At 42.2% G+C, this 23,023-nt stretch overlaps 2 long non-coding RNA genes across 2 annotated transcripts; both read left to right on the top strand.

The window, feature by feature from the left end:
* Positions 1-1,574: 1,574 nt before the first annotated feature.
* On the top strand, positions 1,575-14,317 carry LOC104911740 (uncharacterized). Its single transcript, XR_014884406.1, has 6 exons — positions 1,575-2,696; positions 3,295-3,378; positions 4,249-4,313; positions 7,212-7,336; positions 7,974-8,083; positions 9,163-14,317. It is a non-coding gene; the product is annotated as an uncharacterized LOC104911740 (long non-coding RNA).
* A 1,095-nt stretch (positions 14,318-15,412) lies between these two features.
* LOC146543978 (uncharacterized) lies at positions 15,413-21,371 on the top strand. Its single transcript, XR_014884342.1, has 2 exons — positions 15,413-17,139; positions 17,464-21,371. It is a non-coding gene; the product is annotated as an uncharacterized LOC146543978 (long non-coding RNA).
* Positions 21,372-23,023: the final 1,652 nt, after the last annotated feature.

Here is a 23,023-nt window from a genome sequence, read left to right as displayed (position 1 = left end):
AAGACTTTTATATCACTCTGATATCCATAGAAATTAATCTAATTTGTTCCCCGTTTTAATTAACCTCTGTATGTCACACCCAAGTTCTGATGCTTGCAAGAAAAAGAACTTGCTAATAATCAGATTATTCTTCAGTCAGAAAATAGCCAAGAGAGGATTTTAATTCAAAAATAAAGAGACAGAAATGTTTTAAAAGAAAAATGTTATTTCTTCCAAATTACCGAGTGCTGCTCTCTGGTGTAACATTCTTATTCTGTGTAGCAATTTATTAAATGAAGCAATTTATGGTAGCATCTCTGCAAAATGCCGTCCTTTATTGAAATGAAAGCGAGTAATAGCATAAGGACTGTAGAATAAAAAGGCAGAATATCTTCTTTTAGACTACTACAAAAATACACACATTGTCTATTTGATGATCAATACACTACCATAAAATAAAATGGAGCTGTGGTATCATCATCATAATTTCTATTTCAAATGGTTTGCCAAGAGCCAAACTGTGCCTTTTATGGAAGAGAATGACAAATGCTTTAATTCAATATCACACGCACGTGTATATGTGAGCTGAAATTCTGTTGCAGCTCAGAGCCGTGAGGCAAATATTTTAAGATCATTGTGAGTTGAAAAACAACAGACATGTGGGAGTTCTTCCATTTATTTACACTTGTACTGACTTAAAATTCAAAATGTTATTTGATGCTTTTAAAGCGCTGCTGTGGGATGTTAAATTACTGCTGCGCTCTTGCTGCTCTGAGATACCTTTCAACCTGCCAAATGCACGACGATGATGATGATGATAATAATAACAGCGGCAGCACGGGGATCTTTAAAATCATGCAGGGCTCCTTCCTGCAAGATAAACACTATTTTCACAACCCCCCCATATTATGATTCAGCATTTCTGATGCAACAAAGTGAAATAATGAAAGTAAAATAACAACAGGTTTGTGTGGGATGGGAAAGGGAAAAGGAGTGCGTGCATTGTTACAATTTTTGCAGAAACTGGGGGGGGGAGAAAAAAAGAAAAAAAGCTTTTATAAAAAGCACACCCCCCCCCAATACAGGAAAATTCCTCCTCTTGTTTTTATTATTCACCACATTTCCTTCTTTTATGCTTCTTTCTGATCTCCCTCTTTTGTTCCTTTTCCCTCCTCAGATGCTTCTCCTCTGCGCAGCAGGGGCTCCGGCAGCTGGGGATGCAGGACGTGGGGCTGGCGGAAGGTGAGCTGTTGCGGGCACCGGCAGCCGAGGGAAGGCGGGTGGTTGCCCACCGGTGCGGCTGGTGGCCGAGCAGTGCAGGGCCTTCCTTCCCACCTGACTCCCCCAAGGCCAGGGTGGGTACTAGGCACCCGCATGGCATTGCGGCGTTCTGCACCTGCCTTGCTCAGGGCTGGGGGAGAGAGGGAGGAGGGACAGATGGGAGAGGAGGAGGTGGGATGGCAGATGTGTCTTCTGGTGGGGATGGGGCTGTCAGGCACCCGTGGGCCGTGCCGCAAGGATGCGCGTGCTGGTTACTGCTGACCCTGCCTCCCAGCCCCATCCAGCGTAATTCTGAATGCAGGCATGTGGCAGTGGTAGCCACGAATGGCCCCGCGGGGCTGGGAGGGAGAGGGCTGTTCTGCCTCATTTTTCTTGTTTTTACCAAAGTAGTTTTATTGCTTGTGGGCACTCGGTCAGTGCCGCAGCCGTGCTGGCAGCATCACGCAGTGTCTCAGTTCTTTGAGGGGAGATCAGAGGTCACTGCTGCAGTGCATTAGGGGTTGATTTACTGAATAGCTAAACACATTTAAAACGTAATTTCCCAAAGAAGGTGGCATAGTTGGGGCTACACAAATGAGTAAGAGTATGGGCCGCTCGATGCCCCTCCGTGTTCTGCAGGCACAGCTCCAGGCACGGACACGAGCTGCTGCGGCCACCTCTGGCCCCACGAATCTGTGGCTTCTCTGGGCTGGTTCCTGCTCGTGCCACACCTGTGTCTTTTGGACGAGAAGTGCCGGTTGGGAGAAAATGGCGTTTGCTGGCATTGCTCCAACAATGCGTCCTAACACTGGGGGAATAACCAGGGATCCCACTGCTGCCAGGCCAGCAAGAGCGAGCAAAGGCCCTGCTTGAAGGTTTCACTGCGACACCTGGATACTGGGCGGCGCTGGCCGAGATGAGCAGGGCCCACGCGGAGCTCCCGGGCCTCTCCGCAGTACTCCCCCGCGGGACAGCCCAGCCGGGCTCGGGCCGGCTCGGTGCCCGGGCCGGGCGGCGCCCGCCTCGGCCGTGACGCCGGCAGGGGGCGCTCTGGCTCCGGGAACGCGCTGCCGCCGCCGCTGGGGCCGCGTCGCGGGCCCCGGCCCCTCTGCCACGAGCCTGGGGCGGCCGTGCCCCACTCCGGCGGGCGGAGACGGGACGGGGCGGGAGGCGCGGCTGCCGCGGCGGTACCGTGGTGCGGAACTGGGCTGAGGGAGCGGCCGGCAGAAGTTGGTGACAAAGATGCCGTGCCTCGCAGCCGGCGTGTTTCTTTGTGCGTTTAGCGGCGTGTCCCGACACCGTCCTCGCTCAGCGCGATCGGCCGGCTGTTCTGTCCTGTGTGCGTCGCTTAAAGAATTTATTCTATTGAGGAGGAAAAGCCTTCCTAATTTCGGCGGAGGTTTTCCGAACGTGGTGTTGAAATGGCAAGCGAAAAACAATTTATTTTTTGGTAATTGGTGAGTTTCTTAAAATTCCGGTTAGTGCAGCACAGATACGTGCTCTAAAGGGCACCTGATTCTTTCATCTGTCCGTGTAACCTCACCTGTCATCACCGCTTCCTCCACCCGCGCATATATGTATCTTTAAGGCTCAGTAACAAAAATGGTTTTTATTAAAAGCTTTCCAAAACAAAGGTTAAAGAGGACGGAGGAAGATGTAAAAGCCCAGCAGGCAATGCATTCCTCCCTCAGTGAGATGATCCAGACATCTGGGACCAACCCCTCATGCAGCACATTGAGCACCACGACCCCATGCTTCCCCCACTTGGTCCCTCCCAGGGCACCCTCAGACCATGTGAGCATTCCAGGGGCACGGCAGCACAGCCTTGCATTGCAGGAAAGATCCAATTAAAACCAGGCTAACCCAAAATAAAGCCTTATTCTGTGTTATGGTAATTATCTATGATGACTGTAAATTCTTTGTTTCCTGTGCACAGAGACGTGCTTTTAACCAGAAACTGTATTTGATGCTTTAGAACTAAAATAACTATTTTCTGGGTGGTTTGGTTTTTTGTGGGTTTTTTGTTGTTGTTGTCTGTTTTTTCTTTCACTCTAGGATGTGCAAACCAATCTTTAGGAAATGGAATGCATTCTGCTTTGTCATCCTGCTGCTGGCTTTACTGTTTTGAGTGGCTTTGCGGTGAGAAGTTTTGATAATCACGTTTTTGAAGTTTTATTTCTTTGCTGTGTTACTGGCCAAAGATCCACTGCAGCACGATGATCAGGCAGCACTTCAGGCAGTGGCTTCTCAGCTAGTTTAGCAGGAGGGCTGCAGAATGCCCTCCAGAGCGAGATGTTCTTCGGGAGAAGGGGCAGCTCCCTGCACTTGGACCGATCACACGGTACCTTCTTTCAGTGGGCTCCTGCAGCAATTTCTGTAATGTGCCAAACCGCTTTGCTGCAAAATAAATATTCAGAGATGGGGAGGGAGGAGGGGGAGAAGGGAGGAAAAAATGGGCTTCCCAGTGAGCTATTGATTTGAAATACGAAACACTTTATTGATACAAGAAAACCCAGCCATAAGGAAGCGGTTTGATATTGCACAAAATTTGAAAAAAATCATGTGCATCTGTTTAGCACAATATACTGCATAATGACAGCAATCTTCCCTGTTTGTATCTACTCATCTGATTATACAGTGTAACAATTCTTTTTGTTACACATTTATTTACTGAAGGATTTTTTTTAATGGGTAATAAATTAGTAAATCAAATATCATGTGCTTGGGAAAATATGTTAGCGGAGTCCCTGCGCAGAAGATAGCTGCAATTCATATTTTATGTGAGATGCAGTGCTCCTGACATAAACAGCCCTCACTATGAAGTTATGTGCTTCTCTTGTGGAGAAGACAAAAGAAGTTTTAAATCACTATTTAGGACTCTTTCATCTAGGCATGTATTATTTTGAAAAGCTTCGGTTTTTAACACTGCAATGCAGCACTGATGTAATGAAGAGCTTTGACTTACTTGAAGTATAACCCAGTGGCCTTCTTTTGATGCTTTTTCCATAGCTATTTCTGCTGCTGCTTCCTGTCCTTGACCCAATGATACATTGTGAACTTCTCCCCAGTCGATGGTAAATTCAAACTTGTTCCCTAAACAGAACAATATACTGTACTACTTCCAGCCAGATAATGAAATTCCAACAAGCACGTATTCTACACACCGTGTGTAAGTGGTATGCAGCACATGAGGCACTAAATTAAAAAAAAAAAATACCCCTCAAAAACACAGTTTCAACAAACCAGCAGAGCTAGGACGTTGAATCGCTTTCTGGCCGAGAATCTGTATCTGTATCTGAAAAGCAACCTGAAAGTGAAGCAATTGATTCTTGCTAATGTGTCCCTACCTATAGCCTGGATAAATATTTCAATGCATGCAGAAGTGGATATGCTGTAAATGCACGGCTGATTAATCTGAAGAGAAAAAGAGATCAGTGTCTCACTGAGGTTACAGAGCATGCAGGGAGTAAACTAAGTCCTTAGGCTGACACAAAGAGGTGGTTTGCTAAAAAGAGGGGTAGCAGGTTCTCAGCTTGTCTAGCAGAAGGGTCAAATCTGTTGCTCGAGCACACTTACGCAAGGTGCATAGCTTGCTCTAGCAAAAAGGAGAAGAGCAGACAGCTACCTCTTGTTTCAGAAAGCAGGCAGCATTCTCCCCAGCAGCTGTCGGAGTCAAGCACTGCAACTTTCATCAGATAGTGTGTGTTCCAGCTGTAACACCGTCTGTGCATTAACATGTGACAGCTCAGTGGTAATGGAAAGGCCTCTCTCATTTCTCTGCTTGTGGTAGTTAGAATAAAGACCACAAGTACTAAGCGCTACTGAGTAATTTGGTAGAAATTTCTTTAATGGGCAATGTTGTGTTTTCTTACGATTGTTAGCAGTAGGGCCCGATATCATGGTTCATAGTCAACACGGGGATCAGATCAGGAGATGCACTGCCAGGGAGCAGCACTACCCTCTCGGAAAGTTTTTGCCAATGCTGCCTTATGCCTCTTCACTCAATATGCTCCAAGCTACATTTGGACAAAAACCTCATAAATTAAGAAATACAGTTGACGGAGCCTCAGGGAAAGCAACAGATAAGGTGTAAGACCTACCTCTGGGGCATGATATTTTATCATGACTGACTGACACTTGGTAGAGCTCCAAGTACAACACACATTAGGGTCACTCGTGGTGCAAAACCTGTCTTTCTGAGGCTGAGGCTGCTAACGTGAGCTGGCAGCCCCAGCCGTGCTGGCCCCTCTGCTGTTTCATGTCATTATCAGGTTTGGGAATGAACTTTTTGCTTTTCATTCTTTCAGAAAATTCTCTTTTCAGGACATGCTGTAACCACAGTGCTCCTGCTTCTTGTTTCTAGGAGCCTTCAGTATCACTGTCCGAGTCACAACATTTATTCCTTGTTATCTGCAGCTGAATAATTAATACGTAGAGCCAGCACGTTTCAGCACGAGCATATGGGTTCTGAAAATCATACAGGTCCTGATTTTTTAAAAACATTATATAGGATCTTCTTCATTATAGTGATGGCTCAGTGGCTGAAGGCATGCTGTACACTAATTTCTCTCCACACGGAGTGAGAAAATCAGCTAGCTGATGAAATAGTGGTCAACGTCAATTTAGAGAGTTTATTAAGCATTCATTTCTTTTTTTTCTAACTAAAGACATTAGGACAGAATAGCCATGAAATTAATGGAAAAAAATTGTAATACTTTACTTATCTGTGTTTATTTTTGAAAAGCTTTGGATTTTAATTGTAGCTGATGTCCCTGTTTAATTCCCAGATGGTCAAGGTGCGAAGACCAATTAATTGAACCTCCACCATCATAGGGAGAAATTCTGAATGCGAGGCTCTTCTGAAATACTTACTTTCACAAATTAAATGTAGATTTTTGTGTATAAGCCTTTACTATGCCAACAAGGCAAGAACCAGTAAATTTTGTTCAAAAAGGATATTAACACAATATTCCAGGGTTAACTGAACTGAAATTTCTCTAGATGTGGAATAGTTCCTATTAAAAAATTGACAGGTCAAAGAAATGTGGTGAAAGACTTAAAAATTTAGAAGACCGTAACAGCCAGATGTAAATTTTCCATTGTTGTAGAAAACAAAAAGGGAGCTCTACGCCATTATTTGCTGTGTTGTAGAGGGTTGTTCTGTTAGTTGATACTTAATCCAGAAGTGCATTCAGCTATATACCGGTAGTGACCACAGAGTTATAAGCCATCAGAGCAGCAAAAGGTAGGAGAGAAATAAACTATTGACTGCAATTGCCCCTTTGAAAAAGAACAGGAATGTTGAGAGGGGAGGGAAGGAGTTTCCTTGTCTCTGGTGATTTATTATTCTCTGGGAACAGGTAAACCAACCCTGGCTCATGAAGATACTTTAGAATAGGAAATGTTTTGCCTTTGAAATGCACGAGATTACATGTCATTTCAAATAGTGTTCATGGCGAAGATACCCCTGGGACCACCTTACAAGAGCTTGATTTCTTGCCTGCAAATTAGTCAGTTCAAAACACTTCTCCTCTCATCTCTGCCTTCAGCTCTTAATACCACACACACTATTTGTAGAATGGAGGATAGGGATGAAAAGACCCTGAATACAAAAGTACAATAAAAAAAATAAAAATAGAGGACTATAAAGGCAAGAACACATCGCATTTCAGAGGACAAGGAAAAGAATGAAATTTTGTTGCATTTTTGGAGGCATTTCAATAACCCCTCCTTTTTCATTTGCAGCAGGGTCTCATTGAAACAGCAATGTTTTCCAAGTGGCAGACAGACAATAGCATCTAAATTATTTTTAAGAAAGCACTCATAGCGGAAGAGCACCCACTACTACTAAATCCATCTTAGAGGAGAAGGGTGGAGGAAAAGGAAAGGTCAACAAATGTATCACGTTCTTTGTGTAATGCTTAACTGACATTTTCCAACTCCCTTAGCTGGCTTTTATTTTATTTTTTTAGGAATCCTGGTAAAATGCTGCAAAGGATTTGAGGTTATCATCTGTCTCTCCCTAACTTCTGACATCTCTTTATAACAAGAAAGAGTCACAGCCAACTGTAACAGGAGGGCAACACAATGAATCCCGGTAAGACGGGGAAGGGGGGAGGTTCAACTTTGCTGCCCCTTTGCCCCTGTTCCTTCCTTGCAGAACAGAAGTGCCATCTGTTCGAAGCCCTAGCATGCATGTATCTTATTCCCATTCAGTAATAACTAACATAGGAAAAAGATTATCAAGTGATCTAAAGCACCAACAGCATGAGCAAGTCTTCCCCATCCAGCATATTTTGTTTGCATGTCCAAGATCTGCAGATAAAATGGATATGAGCAAGTGCCTTAATTGCCTGGAATTATTCTGCTCCCTGGTAGAGGAACTATAGTCAAGGTGTGGAACATGACCAAAGGATTTTTAGGTGCTGGGGTCAGAAAGAGAAAATCTAACGAGAGGAAGGATGTTTAGATACTCCAAACTGAATTCAGTAAACCAGTCTCTATTACTTGGTGTTGTAATATATCATCAAAATAATGCAAAATCAAGTGTACTGTATAAGGCTAGATAGCCAGTATTAAAGTATAATGCATCTTATGCTTCATAGTCAAATTTACTGTATTCTCTAACTTAAAGCCCAACATCAACCTCCTCACCCAACACCTTCTAATTCTGCAAATTCAGTTGGAGATCCAAACAAACAATGAAAATTTTTTTTCTTCCTAACTCCCTGCAGGTGCCAAAGCAGCTCAATTATGCCTGGTTTATTACTGATGAAGGTAATTGGGTGGAGTAGCAGACATCGGTGAAGGAAAAGCAGCTAGAATGCAATGTTTGCAAAGCAAGGTAATGATTAACCGCTATGTTCAGTGTCTCAGCTCTTTCACCATTTCAGTGGTATTTTCTCCTGATTTCTATACTCCATCATTTTATGTTTCTCATTTCTTCATCTTCTTATCTTTTTCTCCTTTCCTGATGCTGCCTACCCACCATGTTACTTAAAGTGCTTTCATCACCAGAACTTGTAGATGTTGTCAGATCCCAGCTTGCTCCCCAAGGACTAGGGGAGGACCTCAGGCATGGGAAAAGTATAGACTGTTACAGTGTAAATAAACTCAGAAAAATGGTGTAAGAAGACAAGAGTCAAGAAAATGGCTAGCAAGTAGCTTGTGTTTCAGACTAACTTTTTTTGTGCAAGTCATGCATTCCTCAAGATGTATCTGAAGTCTGGAGCTGATCTGTCTGGCAAACCTACTGATGTCTACACTGTCAAAATACATGAGACAACATTTCATTTCTCCAAATTTCCCTTCACTTCTTTGCCTTATTTTCTTTTTTTTCCTCCTACGCTGGGATGACATTTTTGAAGCATACTTTAAAGTACATAATTTGATCAAATAATCCAAGGGAACTCCCCATAGTCATCCATGATTTAACACTAGATCTATTGTAAAGAATGGCATGTCTGACAATGGAAATTGGTTTAACCCCAGTTAATTTCTACATAAAAAATGTAATGTGTTTTTCCCAAGTTGGAAACGGCTGTCAGAAATACACTAAATAAGACCAAGATGCAATCAGATGTGGTGCTGAGCATCCCAGTCTGAGCAGGAGCAGAAGGGCTCAGCACCTTCCTGAGGCAGCCCTCATGCATGTCCTCCTGTGCACTCTTGTAGGTGACTTGCAGGCGACCACAAGGAGAGTGGGCAGGCATTCACTGGTCAGATGATTTATGGCTTGGTATAGCTGTTATTTTGTGCTCTGAAAACAAAAAAGGGTAGTTATTGAATCTGAATTTTTGTCCTCCATTTCTCTTCTCCATTTGGGTTTTCACTTTCCAGCTCACAGCACATGCACTGGAAGCCAAGGCAGCTTTTTTCATTGGCTTAATATTTTTCTCCTTGTCCTGACTCACATCCTTGCAGGCTTTGAGCTCCCCTCCTCTGTAAACATTTGTCACTCCTTTCAAAGGGAAGATGGAAACTCTTGGTATGGATGCAAAACTCAGAAGAGGTCTGTGCCAAATAAGAGCAAGAACACAGCTGCACAAGACTCAGCACACTTCTCACAGACAAAATGCAATGAAGGAAAAGAAGGCACTTTAAGCTAAATCAGAGATCATTATAGAATACTTTTTCCATTCAGCTTGCACTAGAAGGAATATGTACATGCGGCGGCAGCACTTGGGGTATGAAGAGCTTCTTTGAAAGCAGAAGCAGTTGCCAGTGTTTGAGGTTTGGATGGTGAGTGAGAAAATCAGCTGTTCCTGCAGAGGTGCCCTCAGCAACAGCAGCTTCTGAGAAATCCTGCTTTTGTGTCCTCAATGAGAACACAGCCAGCTCTGTTTGCAGAAAGCATTTTGGACCAACATCTATTGCCTGAGGAGGTTTCCAGAGGCCAAGCAGAGGCAATCAGCTGTGTAAACATTTCAAGGTACAGCAAGGAGCCATAAACACAGAGCCATAAATGGAGCTTGTGCAGATCCTTGCTGTACTGGTCTGTGAAGGCATGCTGTTATCTTTCAAACAGTGGTGCACGGGGGTGTTAGGCAATGGTCGGGTCCTTCACCCTTGGCGTCTTACTGTGCTTGTTTTGCCTTCCAACTCCTCTTAACACCTCCAGTCTATTTCAGATACTAAACTCAAAGCCTTCCTGTTGGCAAAGGGGAACATACTGCATATAAGGACCTATTAATTTATTAGTTTAAGGTTTTCAACAGTCTAATAGTAAAAATTACCGAATTCATACAGGAAGATGTCATAAAATAGAGTTGAAATTGTTAGACAAAATTTCCCTGTTCTCTTGTGTTGTGCTTACTCCTCCAGTGTGCCTTTGAGTCTTAAGACTGACATTTTAGTATTTCTCAAAAGGAATGGGTGAGTATGGTGAGTCATCACCAGGATGAGTGTGATATTCAGGGGTCAGGGGGATGGCTTTTTTTCCTCTGTCTGGTGTATTCTTGAATTTTGTTTTATGTTTTCTTAACACTAGAAACTCACTGTGATTGAATGACTATGATCTGCATCCTCTGTGTTTGCACTCTTGTTTCCATGACTTACTGTAGAGCCATAGGCAATTTAATCCGCAAGAAAAAGCCACTTGTTTTTGTTATAAACTAAAGTTAAATTGAAACAAATTGAGTTGCATGTACCTCACAGCTACATGCAGCCAAAAGAATTTAAAATCTACTTAGGCCAAGACAGAATTGCTGAGGCCCATTACCATCATGTCAACATTAAACAGGGTTGGCCATGCTTTCCCACCAGGTGCTCAATCGCTGGTTCAAGCCCTGACTTAGCATTTCCGCTACAGAGAATCATAGAATCATAAAATGGCCTGGGTTGAAAAGGACTATAATGATCATCTCCTTTTTACCTCCCTGCTACGTGCAAGGTCACCAACCACTAGACCAGACTGCCCAGAGCCACATCCAGCTTGGCCCTGAATGCCTCCAGGGACAGGGAGGGACCATAGCGTAATCTGTGAGGCTATAGGATAATTAAAATAATACACTTCAATCTAAGATAGAAACTTCACACACACACTCAGAGGAATATTTGTGAGGTAGCCCAGAATTTCTGGAATTGGGTATGCATACCAACACAGCTAGATCCCACATATATATGATTATAGAGTGCTTAGAAACAGAAGTGCCATGATCATATATAGTTAACTTTCGAGCTAAGCAATCATGTGAAGACTGGAAACTAATATCTTCACATATGTATTGCGTATTTCAATATTTTTTTCTGGCACTCATCTGAAAGTCTCACTGGAATATTCCATTTTCTGTGATACTCTGTGTTCACAGGTGCATATTTTTATTACAAGAAACACTCGTTTTATATATCTCCAAAATTATGTGATCACCACCTTGGTACAAAAAGAACTTTTCCAGCAACTTGGTACGTGATTACATAGCTTACATATATGTAGCATTTCCAGCATGTGCTATGTTCAGGATGTTTTAAAAGATTTCCAATATAGCAGTACAAAAATTTATTTAAGAACTCTGATTTTTCCATCACAAAAATGTTTATACCTTGTTGAACCATCTTTGCTTTTATGTTCTTTAAATATATGCCCTTGTGCACCTCTGAGAAAAATTTGGCTCTGACTTCTCTATAGCTTCCCATGATGTATTTTTAGGCAGCAATAAATCCCTGCCATCCCCTTGGCCTTTTCAGGGCTGAGGAATTGCAGCTCCCTCAGCCTCTCCTGGCACGTTGCCTGCCGCAGTCTGCGCTGCTCTAGTGCCGTATGGCAGTGTCTGTCTTGTACTGCAGGAGATACCATAATTAAATTTGTAATTTTCATTTATGGCTTCTACTTTTGTTCATATACTTCTTGACAGTGGAATGCTTTTAACTTGTTCTGCAGCTGTACCCTCTTCTCAAATGTTATGCTGTGCCAGTTCGGTTGGATGTGCTCCTGTTTCAGCTTTAAGTTTCCCTTCTGCAAAGTCCAAATTTCTGCTTGCACTGCCTTTTCTACATTTTCTTCTCTTGCTGCTAACCAGCACATTATAGGCTAGGCAAGAGAAGAATTTAGGCTTTGTTTTCTTTAAATTTTAGAAAAGGTTGCTTTGCTGCCTGAATAGTTTTGCAAGAAGCTGGATCCCAAGGGTACGCTCATCACTGGCTTTAGACCAGACAAGTTTAGAAAGGAGAACATTTCCAAAGAAGATTTGAAGATTAGAGGAGCAGCAGAGCTCATCTGAGTTTGCACAAGTCTGGCAGCATTTGGCTCTGCAGAGTGCAGACATGGAGGGCGCCTGGTTTCCCCTGCAGTCAGTGAGAACAGAGGATAGTCATTGTGGCAGAAAGTATTCTCCCTTTTGCAGGATTTGACTCCTGAAGAACTCCACACTACAATGAAAAACTCTTCCTCACATCTCCCCAGTTCCAATTCAGGAGCTTGAAATGATTGTATTAGCATTAGAAATATTACAAAGAAATCAGTCTAAAAATCATTCTAGCAAAGGCAGTGGAGCTGCAATTGCAGGTGCCATGGAATTTAGTGTGAAAGATGGCATTTCCAAATTTGTTTCTGAAATATTTGAAAAGACTGTGTAAAGAGGGGAAGCAAGCAAACTAGCAGGCAGTGTTTTTTCCCTCTGTGGTTTTTGTGGACTAAGAATAGAGGGAACACGTAGCAAGCATCTTGCTATTAGATTTACCCATGACAAATAGTGCAGCTGCACATAGTGTGCAAGAACATCTGTAGACTCATGACACATGCAAAATCCCCCACACTAAGAACGTGACATTATACTGAAAACAATTCAGTTGTAAAAGCAATATAAATCCATTTTATGTAGACTTTCTCCACCTTCTCCTCCCCTTCTCTTTTGAATTATGTTAACTGAAGAATTCTGTCACTCCTACATGACATTAGTAAAAATCACAATGTAAAAGTGACTACACATTTCAAAGTTGTCCCTTTTTTCATTAGCAGTTGGAACGCAGGTATGCCTTTCCTGGAGGAAAAGAAAGTTTAAGAAAGAATAACCAGCAGCAGAAATGCATTAGATACCAGATCCTACTCCAAGTGGATCTTGACAGGGTTTGGCAGCTGCAATTTCACTCTTCAGAAATCAAGGGGTGATTTCCTGTGTCTCTTTGCAGTTGTTCAGTTCGAAGTGAGCAGTGGGATTGCTACAAGCCTTTACTTCGCTGATATAAATGCTTGCACAAAATGCAGCAATAGGGAACAATATGTGTAAAATGTGTGGGTTTCTAAGATAAAGGGAAATTCCTTAGCTGGGATTTTTTGAGTTCCCATAGCTTCTTCAAGAAATAATGCAGTTATTGTGGAATTCTTTAGAAGTTCATCTAAGCTCCACATTGGCCTAATGAATCATAGAATGGCTTAGGTTGGAAGGGACCTTAAGGATCATCTAGTTCCAAACCCCTCCTTCTCCAATACTTTCTTTGCAATCTTTAGACTTACTGAAGTAAAAAGTCTTAAAATGGCAACACAAAAACTAATTTTTGTTGCAAGTCTGAGGTTGTCTAAAGACTTTGTGATGGCAACGTCATGAGAAGGCAGACCTCCGCATGCTGTTAGTATCTGGATCATCATTAACTTGTTTCTTTGGAAACATCTCACAGTCAGAACAGTTCAAAATAACTATCTGAACCTCCAAGAACGTTTCCCCATTCTTTATGTAGATTGCAGAATGAGACTGAAACTGGATGGGTCATCCAGCTGGGTCATAATTTTCAGCTCTCTGCCCATTAAATTCCTGCAACCTAACTGCAAAACCATAACCCTTGAGAGCAATGTAATGATGTTATTGATAGCATATATTTTGAGCATACTGACTTTCTGTATTCTTTGGTCAAGTCCTTGGAATTCAGTTTCCTTTCCTAGGTGAAGAAAGCCTTGTTTTTCTATTTCAGAGAGATATAGAGCACAAATGAGAATGTTTTTTAAAGTACTCTGAAGATGGAAAAAGTGTGCAAGTACCACTGATGTGACCTGACAACATTTGTTTACTACTAAGGGTATATTTATCTCTTAATTAAATTAGATTTGATTCCTTATTCAATAACGCAGTGATTTCTAACATTCACTTCCTGGTTTGCACGTTCAGCAACTGTTCACACGAGATACATGATGATGTACATCACCATAGCAGGAAGGACCATCCTGCAATGCAGGAGTTGGGAAATGCCCTTTTTTTAACCTGTTTTATGTCCTCACCTTTCATGCAGAGAAATACACGTTCAGTGGTGAGTTGTGACTGCAAGTTGTGGCCTCTCCATGCTGGCAATGACTGCCTGTTTTCCACACTGTGCGCCTGAACGTCACTGCTGTAATCCTTCTTTTGTTGCTGCCCGTGCATTAGTTGGTCTCTGAGGTACACGACACAGCAGTTGCAAACAGCTCAATATAGTAATGGGCTCTGGCGAATAATGAAAGTAGCGATAAGGTTTTTAAAAAATTAGCACTCTAAGGAGCTGTGGGAAAATGTAGCAAAGCTGTTCTTATACGGTATGCAAAGCAGAGCACTTCAATTCCACTTTTGCAGCTTTTACTTTAAATAAATTGAAGAGTTTTATGATCATTTTAAAAGCCTCATTTTATTTTTCTCAAGGTGGAATAACTGTGAGTAAACACACTGTTTTCCCATAGACAAGCTATTTGAGAAATACAGGTAATAAAATAAACACCAGTCTAGAAAACAAACATAGTTGTTTTAGACCAGAAGGAGACAAAATCAGCATTAAGATTATTATTATTGTAGCTGATTTAATTCTCATTTGTTTATCTTCATTTCTGTCTCTGCTGCTGTGAGTCTTGTTTATTAGCTTCTCAGCCAGGAGACTATCCCGTAGGAAATTACTGTCAGCAGCCAGAAAGAGTATCAGCAATTCATCCTCATGCACTGTCAACTTAATTCTAAAGAAATTTAGCTGCTTTGTAAGTTCACGCTGAAGCAGTGAGTTTACAAATTGATAAATCAAACCATATTAATAAAGAAAATATGTACCTCTTTTTCAAATATTCTGCTTTCCTAAAACTTTGTTGTAAGCACAGTTTTTAGTAATCGCATGTTCAATTTCTAGAAAAAAAGAGAAAGAAATCAAATTATAAAGTGTATTCTGTACAAGGTTTAAAATAGAAAAGCTATCTAACTACTCCTTATTCAGCCCTAATAAATGCACATTGAACATCCAGAATGGTAGCATGGTATGGCACCTTTAAATGGTACCTGCTGTTACTGGGCTATTTGATTTGCTTATTAGTCCCCACCTGTGGCTGAAGGCAATGTCCTGCAGCAGCAGACCCTGAGTCCTTGTGTCCTTCTGCTCGTCCTACTAGCATGTGATAGAGGAGGCCTCAGGCCAGGAGTAGAAATTTGTTTGCACTGATTCACGTACCGCAGAATGCGATGATTTCAGTCCTGGGATTATGCTGGAATTGGTTGTAATTATAAAAGTCATTTGTGAATTCAAAATCTGAATGTAAACTGATTTTTTGGTGTCCTCTTAAGTCTGCAATGGTATTTGATACCTGTTATGGGCATGGAATCAAGCACTGATCTGCTGCATGTATCCACTGCTTACAACCTGGTTTAACGGTCTCAGAAGATTTGCTCACTGGTGATATTGTGCAAGCTGACAAATGACCCATGGGAACACGGGGACACTTGACTTCAATCTCTGCTGTAAGTCTAGAGCGATCTCCTGGGCTGTGGGGAGTTTCCCTGGGTTGATAATGGCAGGAATGAGGTGGGGCTGTGTGTCCCTCTGAGCAGAGTGCTGCATGCGGGATGCAGCCTGCTGAGCACAGACAACACAGTGCAGCCAGGCCCTCACATCGGGGCTGTGCCTGTGGCCTCTATCCGGTGCTCATCTAATGTCCTTGAGCTGGTATTTCCAAATGTTTCCAAACTGACCTGCCACATCCTGAGAAACAATGAAGCTGGTTAAGGTTCTTTAGGTCTAAAAGAAGTACCAGTTAGACAACAAGTGAGAAGCTTTCTGTGGGCTGTCAGCAAAAGGTCTAGCAGTGTATAGAGCCGCAAGAGCACAACAGTCCATATGGGCATATCCTGTGTCTGTGGCTCAGCCCTCGGCCAAAACACACGGAACACATCGCCCAGGGCACAGCTTATTGCCACAGGCAGCGCGAGGCCTCAGCATGCATTCAGATTCAGAGCTGCAACCAGCAGTTACTGAATAGCAGCCACTTACCGAGTCTAGGCACACTATGAAAATCCTTGAATCAAATGTCCCCAAGGGAGTCAGAAATTAAAGATGCTCTTCCACTCCAGGCTGGGGCATCCACTAGATCAATACTCAGCATAAAGAGCTTTCTGCTTGTCAGTGCAGGGTGGGTCGGCAGTCAGGGGGGGCAATCCTGGTAACAAGCAAACCAACAGGCAGCATACCGAGTAACAGGAGAAAATGAAGGTGGCAATAAAGACCAGGAGGAAGGTACGGCAGTGAGGGGCCCTGTGATGCCTGAATTGGAAAGCGTTTTGCCTCTCAGCTTGAACTATTTAATTAAGGAATTTCACAGTAATTTTGACTAAGTTTAAAGAGCAATCATTTAAGTGCTCCGGCTCACTAAATACTCTTGCAGTCTAACTAAACAGCGAATGTGGAAACTGAAGGAATTCAATGACACTGCATTAACAGTCCCTGCTCTCTGCCTGTGCCGTGGGTCAGTGCTGCCCTGCAGTTGCCCACATGGGTGTACGTGCTGGGGGGACAGGGGATGTTCCAGGACCCTGGGACACAGATACAGGCCTGGGGGGCACAGGCTGCGGGAGATGTTTTCTGTCATTTCCTAGAGGGGGCAGGGAGGTAGGGCTGCTGGTTGCTGTAGGAGGGGCAAAAGGCACAGCTGAACTAGAAGGAGGGGAAAGGCTCAGGGATATAATGAGGAGGTGGGGGGAAATGACATGGGAATGAAAGGGTGAGTGAGCATGTGAGATAGCCACTCATCCTGGCCTTATTCTGTTCAAAGCAGTCCCTTGAAGGGTGGGTACAAGACTTGAACAGAGGGGATGGATGTCAAAATGTTTCCATAAAGAATATAGTGTAATAAATCAGAGAAAAGAGCAGAAAGGAGGTAAGGAGCAAACGGTAGGAGAATTATTTTTATTCTGAGTGAATGATTATGTCTCCTGGGTGATTACACATCAGGGAGGTGGTGTGTTGGGGACTATTCAGCTAGAGAGAAAGGAGTGTTCAAATTACAGTCATTGAACTATAGTGCATGCAAGGGTGTAAATAAGAAAGGATCAATTGGAGAACATCCAGCTGGATTCAGCACGGCTGGGGCACTGCAATCCTTGGGAATTAAGCCAAATATCATACAGGTGAAAGAGAGCTTTCACGGGAAGATACTTTGAATTCCTGCAAGTCAGTGAGATAGCCCACAAGGTAAGCAGCAAAGCCTATCAAAAATGACTGTGAATATGTTAACTTGCAAGTACTGGGTCAAATATAGGACTGACAGTTTCTTCTGCGTTATCTACCAAAACAGGGCAAGAAATATCTGCTGTAGTATGTATTCCTCTATAAATCATAGCAGTGTACGGCTGGAAAAAGACAAGGGATAAAATACCAGTGCTCTGTATTCATTTTTTTTACTTGATGAGCTTTAAGTAAGTTGTAGTAGGGCTGTTATAGTTTCTGGAGCATTAAGAAAACACGTTGTGCAACACCCGGAACTCAGAAAAAATAGTTGTCCTGTTTCCTTGGTAGCTTGACAGATGTTTTTACCTGCGCTTTTGGCTACCAACTCGACCTTTCCCCCTTTGGCTCAAAGAAGACTTTCAAATCTGAACTTTGATGCCCTGGAGCAGAGGTGTGGTCAGTATATGCCAGCAATGACAATATGTAAAGTCAGTGGTTATTTTGTGGTCTTAGTCCTGCTAGGCGCTGTCTTCAGTGTTCTGTTTAGCAGGCATTGTCTCATCCATCGTATGGGGAAAGGCTCTAGAGCTACTGATACTGGATTGCGACCTGAAGAAATAAAAGGTGGGTTTTAAATTCCTAGCGATATGTCTCAGTTTTCAAGCACTTATTTTTGTAATAATGAGCACATCAGTGGAAAAGCAATGTTTTTCTCACTTCACTCAAAAATCGGTGAAAAAAAACATGAGGATTCCTGCATGAAATCCAAAAGCTCTGGGTTATTTTATGTATCGGCTTAGCGTGCAGAGAGATGCAGAGTATGGAGGCACATGCCAATTCCCCACCTCCCTAGCCTGGCTTTCTGGTTGAAGTTAATGATTCATAAGATTCTGCACTGGTTTCACTGCTAGCCTTACATTTGCATAAGTAAAAGCTTATGCAGCTTCTATGGGGAGATTCTTAGTGGAATTGCAGTACAAAACATTGATATTATGTAATTATAGTAGTTCATAGCAACTTAAGTGAAATTGTTACTTTAAACTTGCTCTAAGTGGGTAGCAATGGAACTTTTGTATAACACACCTACAAAACAAATGAGTTAATCACAATATGTGTCATTTTTAATTTTTCTCTTTCATTTTTCTTTCAGTCATTCTATCTTTGTAATTAGCATGAGGACTATCCTGCAGTCAAAGCTAGCCACCTGGAAAGTTTCATCTTGTAATGTGCAGCTTTTTTTGTGAATTATGAATGTGCAAAAAAGAGACCTTTCTCCCTACACCCCCTCCCTTGCACACTTCAAATATGAATGAATAAATTTTATTCAGTCTCTCCCAAAAGGAAAAAATAAAAAAAAAACAAACCTAAACACATATTTCAGCTGATAACAAGCATGAGAAATTTCAGATGAAAAGAAATTTTTTTTAAAGAATATTATGAGCATGGGAGAACAGCAGGTTAAGAGGGAAGGCTCAGTGAAGCCTTAGCTGTAACAATTGCCAGCAAGCAAATACTATATCCAAGCACTAAATCTTGCTTTGTGCTGCCCTGGTGCACAGTAGTGGGAACAGAATAGAATAATAAAAGCCGGTCCCCTTATGCAAACAGCAGGGCATAGCTCTCAACAGAATACAAGGAGAAGGTGAGCCTGCCTACTGTTCTGGCTCGCTAACCATATTCCTGAGGTCTGTGGGTTAGTTGTCACCTCTAGCTCCAGTCAGTAAGTAAATGTACTTCAAACAATAGCAAGGGGCACATTTTGGGTCTTTCCTGAAGAATATTGTACCAATTCATTGCCTCCAAATATGCTGTTCTATTAAAGTATTTGAAGGAAGTTCATATAAGCAACATGGTGGTTTAACAGGTCAAAAAAGGGAGTGGAACAGCTGCGAGAAGTTTTCTGATTAACTGTGTGTTTAGAAAAATACAGGGCTGTGAGAAAGGTATTACATGCAAGCCCCCCTCCTTATCACTGTGCTTTTTGAGTGAAGCACCCACAGGCTGTGGCTCATGCCAATACCGCTTCAAAAGTGAGTTTTCAAAATAATTAAAAATTGCAATCAAATACATTCCGGCATTGTGTTTTCTCTTGCTCCTAATACTGCTTTGTTGATAAGCCCGTCTCATATTTTCTACCTAGAAAATGAGATTAAAGACACATTCACCTATTGTTAATAAAAATTGACTACTATGACTAAAGAATAATGAACACTTCAGCATTACCTTATGGATCCACATCTATTATAACATCAACTGAAGGGCTTTGCATGTGGCAAGCAGGACACCAAAAAAATTCTTCTATTCTGCCACGAGTTGCCTGTTGCAAGTTGAGTTTGGCAGCCAGGGACCAATATTGAGTTGTCAGCATCCTCTTGCATAGTGGAAAAAGTTGTTGCTTTCTTGTGCAGATGCGAGAGTTTCTGTGGGAAAACAGAACATAATCATGGTTCTGAGTGTCTCTGTGGATTGGCAATGTCTCTAATACATAGATCACTTGTGCAAATTCAGTCCCAGCTGGATGGGAAATTATTGAAAGTGGTTGTTGTTTGATTGATATAAATGAGTTGTCAGCTTGATTCAGTGCCTCCAGGGCAGATGTCCACAGTGTAATTGGCACCTGTCAGAAGCAAAGAATTCCTTGGTACAGAGTAACAACTACTCCTGCGACACCCCAAAACAGTGCTTGTGTGCCAGGACTCAGCAGGAAGGCAGGCGAACAGAGTTTCTACTTTGGGGCAGGATCTTTTATGCCATAAAGGCAGCAAAAAATTTGGTGCAAGGTTTTCCTGGGCTCTGGCTAGAGACCATTGTTCAGTTCCTCTGCTGTTTGGGCAACGCTTTCCTGAAGAATTAGAGGAAAGCACATACATTTGGATATTTGTTAACATTGTCATGGTACGAGTATATTCATAAAGAATTATTATAAGGAATTACTTATTGTAAGGAATGTTGTGAACAATTATGTTTTCTTACATCTTGAGCAATTCTCCTCATGACAACGACAGCCCCAGAACTAAGGAAATAGGAGAGTGTCTTCTCAGAAAAAAAAATATGGCAAAGAAACCACCGCTACTGGCGGTACTAACATGTTTGCTAATGGTAAACAGCAACCTGTTGCTTACCAAAGACTGGAACAAAGCAGATTTTCTCCATGAGTTCACTCTCCCATTGCCGGACTGCTGAGCTGGCCACCTCCATGGGGCTGCTGCTCTGGGAGGCACCAGCTGAAGGGCTGTCCATTAAAATTCATTTTACCGTCTTCATCTAGTGAATGGCTCAACTTTCCTTCTCTCCTTTCATCTCTGTTTCCTCCTTTAGATTATTTTTCATTATGCCTCCCCCCAACATACACACACTTTCCCTTTCATCTCTATATGTATGCTATTCCAGCACTTGTCAGCCACAGCAGGAGGGACATGGTAGAACCAAACAATATGATCTGTTAGGTGGAAGAAAATATTATTATCAGCCGCCTTAGAACAATCATTTATCATCGCATTTTAAAGAGGTCTGCTATGTTATTTATTTTATTATTCTGTATTAGGTACATGATTTAATTTTACAGGCATTATTAATCACTAAAATACATTACACTTTCAGCCAGGATGTTAACATTTTAAATGCATTCATCTTGCTTCTTAAAACAGAAACAATGGGCCTTCTGCAGTGCCCTCCCTCCCCTTCAGTCAATAAATCCTTTCTATTGATTCAGGAAATAACTCTAAGCACTGTTTTATATTTTAAGTTCTACTAGCCATGCTCAGCCATGTAATTTTGCTTAATAACAAATGGATCTTCTATTTTTGCTGGTTACAACACGTTTGGTTATCAAACTCAGTTTGGAAGTACCCGGTAACAGAGCACACCGACCATGGCAGAGAGGCACTGCAAGAGAGTTCCTAAATGAATGTTACATTAAAATAAAGTATCTTTTAAAAGTATTTGTGCATGTGTACAAAAAGCAGCCTCATCAGGAGACAAATGATAAATGAAAAATCCATCAGTGCTACAGATTCCCTTGAGCCAGCTTGGATCAACAGACAAAATGGATTTTTGATAAATCATGGCTTTGCCATTGTTTATTCTCTCCTGGAATACCCATTGCAAATCTCAGAGAGATAATTAGAGAATTATCATATTGCTTAACTAAGTAGTTGTGTTATATTCTGCGTATCCCAACCCAGGGCAGTATCATTAGCATTGTTTAATTGTTGCAAATACGGTCATTCTATTTAATAAATTGTCTTCATTGTCAATATCTCTGATTGACTATTTCTCTTCTCATAATGTTGTTGGATAGGTTAGTTACCAGGTAATCTTACAGTTAATACATAACACAATGAGGCAAAATGTAAGAAAATGCAAAGGTCAAAAACATGTTTCTATTATGAAAAAAATGAATGATAATGACATAATTTTTTCAGCTCATCAGGTTCTTTGCTAAGTGCCTCTGTTATTGCCAGATCAGTAGTGTATAACAAAGGAGTGCTTTCTGTAGGCTGCTTCATTAGCCTGCCCTGTAGGACCTCACCTCAGACCTTTCACTAATCTGTTGGCCAGCTCAATAGCCTTGTTAGTTCTATTCACTTCTTCCTGGCAGCGGCTTTTCTCAGCTGTAGCTCTCAAAGGCAGTGGTTAAGGCAGCCAGAATTATGTCTAGTTCCTTCAAATAAAAACAGTGAGAAACAACTTGGGCATTGTAAGGACACATAAAAATATTTCTGCTGTCCCATTTTATATTTCTGGAAGTTAAATTATGCAGTGTAAGAAAGGTGTAAACATCAACTGCTCTTCGAGCTTTTGTCTAGGTCATGCTCCAAAGGCAGATTTGAGAAAAGCTCTGGAAAATCATGGCCGGTCCTCTAATGTCCCTTGCTTGTTCACAGCAGCATTAAAAGTGAAACTGCAAACTTGATCTTGTACCAATCAGTAAAATAGAAATGCCACCTTCTCCCACAGAATTTTGAAATGTAGCAAAATATATTTCTTACTACAGCTATATTTGCTGTGTATAGGTGATCAAAAGCTCTCTGCAAAGATGTCTGTTTGGAAACTGAAGAGAATAGAAATTTTAAAGGTGATTGATAGATAAAACACTTGCAAATGCACAAGTCAGTGTCCTTTGCTGACTTTCAATTAGACTGGTTTCCAAGTGCAGTGAGCCTTACAAAAAGCAGCCTGAAATCCCCAAACCTAGGAGCAGGCAGCTCCGCACCCACTGCATTGTGGCACTGAGGCATGCATACAGTCCCACTGGGTTACAACCCACATTGTCCCCAGGGAGGAGCATGAGGGAGTGCAGCATGGGTGGCTGGGCAGGGACATACAGCGTGGGGCAGCTGTAAAGACCCCCGCACAGCGAATGTGTGGATATTTGTGGACGTCTGTAGAGAGAGCACGCAGCCAACAAAATGGATGGGAAATGGTGGCCTTCCTGAGCAGCAGGTGCCTGTGCTGCCTGACTGACCTCAGTGCTGTCCTGGGGACTCCCTGTGCTTTTCCCCAGAGTAATGCTGAGTGACCTCCTCAGAGTTCCCTGCCTTAGGGACAAGGAAGGAGCTAGGTATGGGGCAGATAGTTGTTTTGTTGAGGTGCTTTGGAAGAACACTGAATGGCAGAACAACCATTTCTAGGCAGCCCTAAGACAGCCTTTGCAGAAGGCTCAGCTTGTGCGGAGCAGGGAGGCAGGGCTTGGGCCCACCACAGGTATGATGCGTCATGTTTCAGCTGCAGCCTCAGCTGGCTGTGGAGGCTGCACCATTTACCTGAAATTGTTAAAAATGCTAGCGTGTGATAAATTACTCTGGCAAATACCTCTGCTTTGTACAATGAATCACACCAGAAAGACCTCAGACAGAGAAAGATATTATAAATAAATGAATTTTAAAGGTCTCAAAACTGACCAGTC

The sequence above is a fragment of the Meleagris gallopavo genome, chromosome 7, assembly GCF_905368555.1.
Source record: "Meleagris gallopavo chromosome 7, MGAL_WU_HG_1.1, whole genome shotgun sequence".
Lineage (NCBI taxonomy): Eukaryota > Metazoa > Chordata > Aves > Galliformes > Phasianidae > Meleagris > Meleagris gallopavo.
Note: the sequence above shows the minus strand (reverse complement) of the source record. Positions and strands in the feature narration are given on the sequence as shown.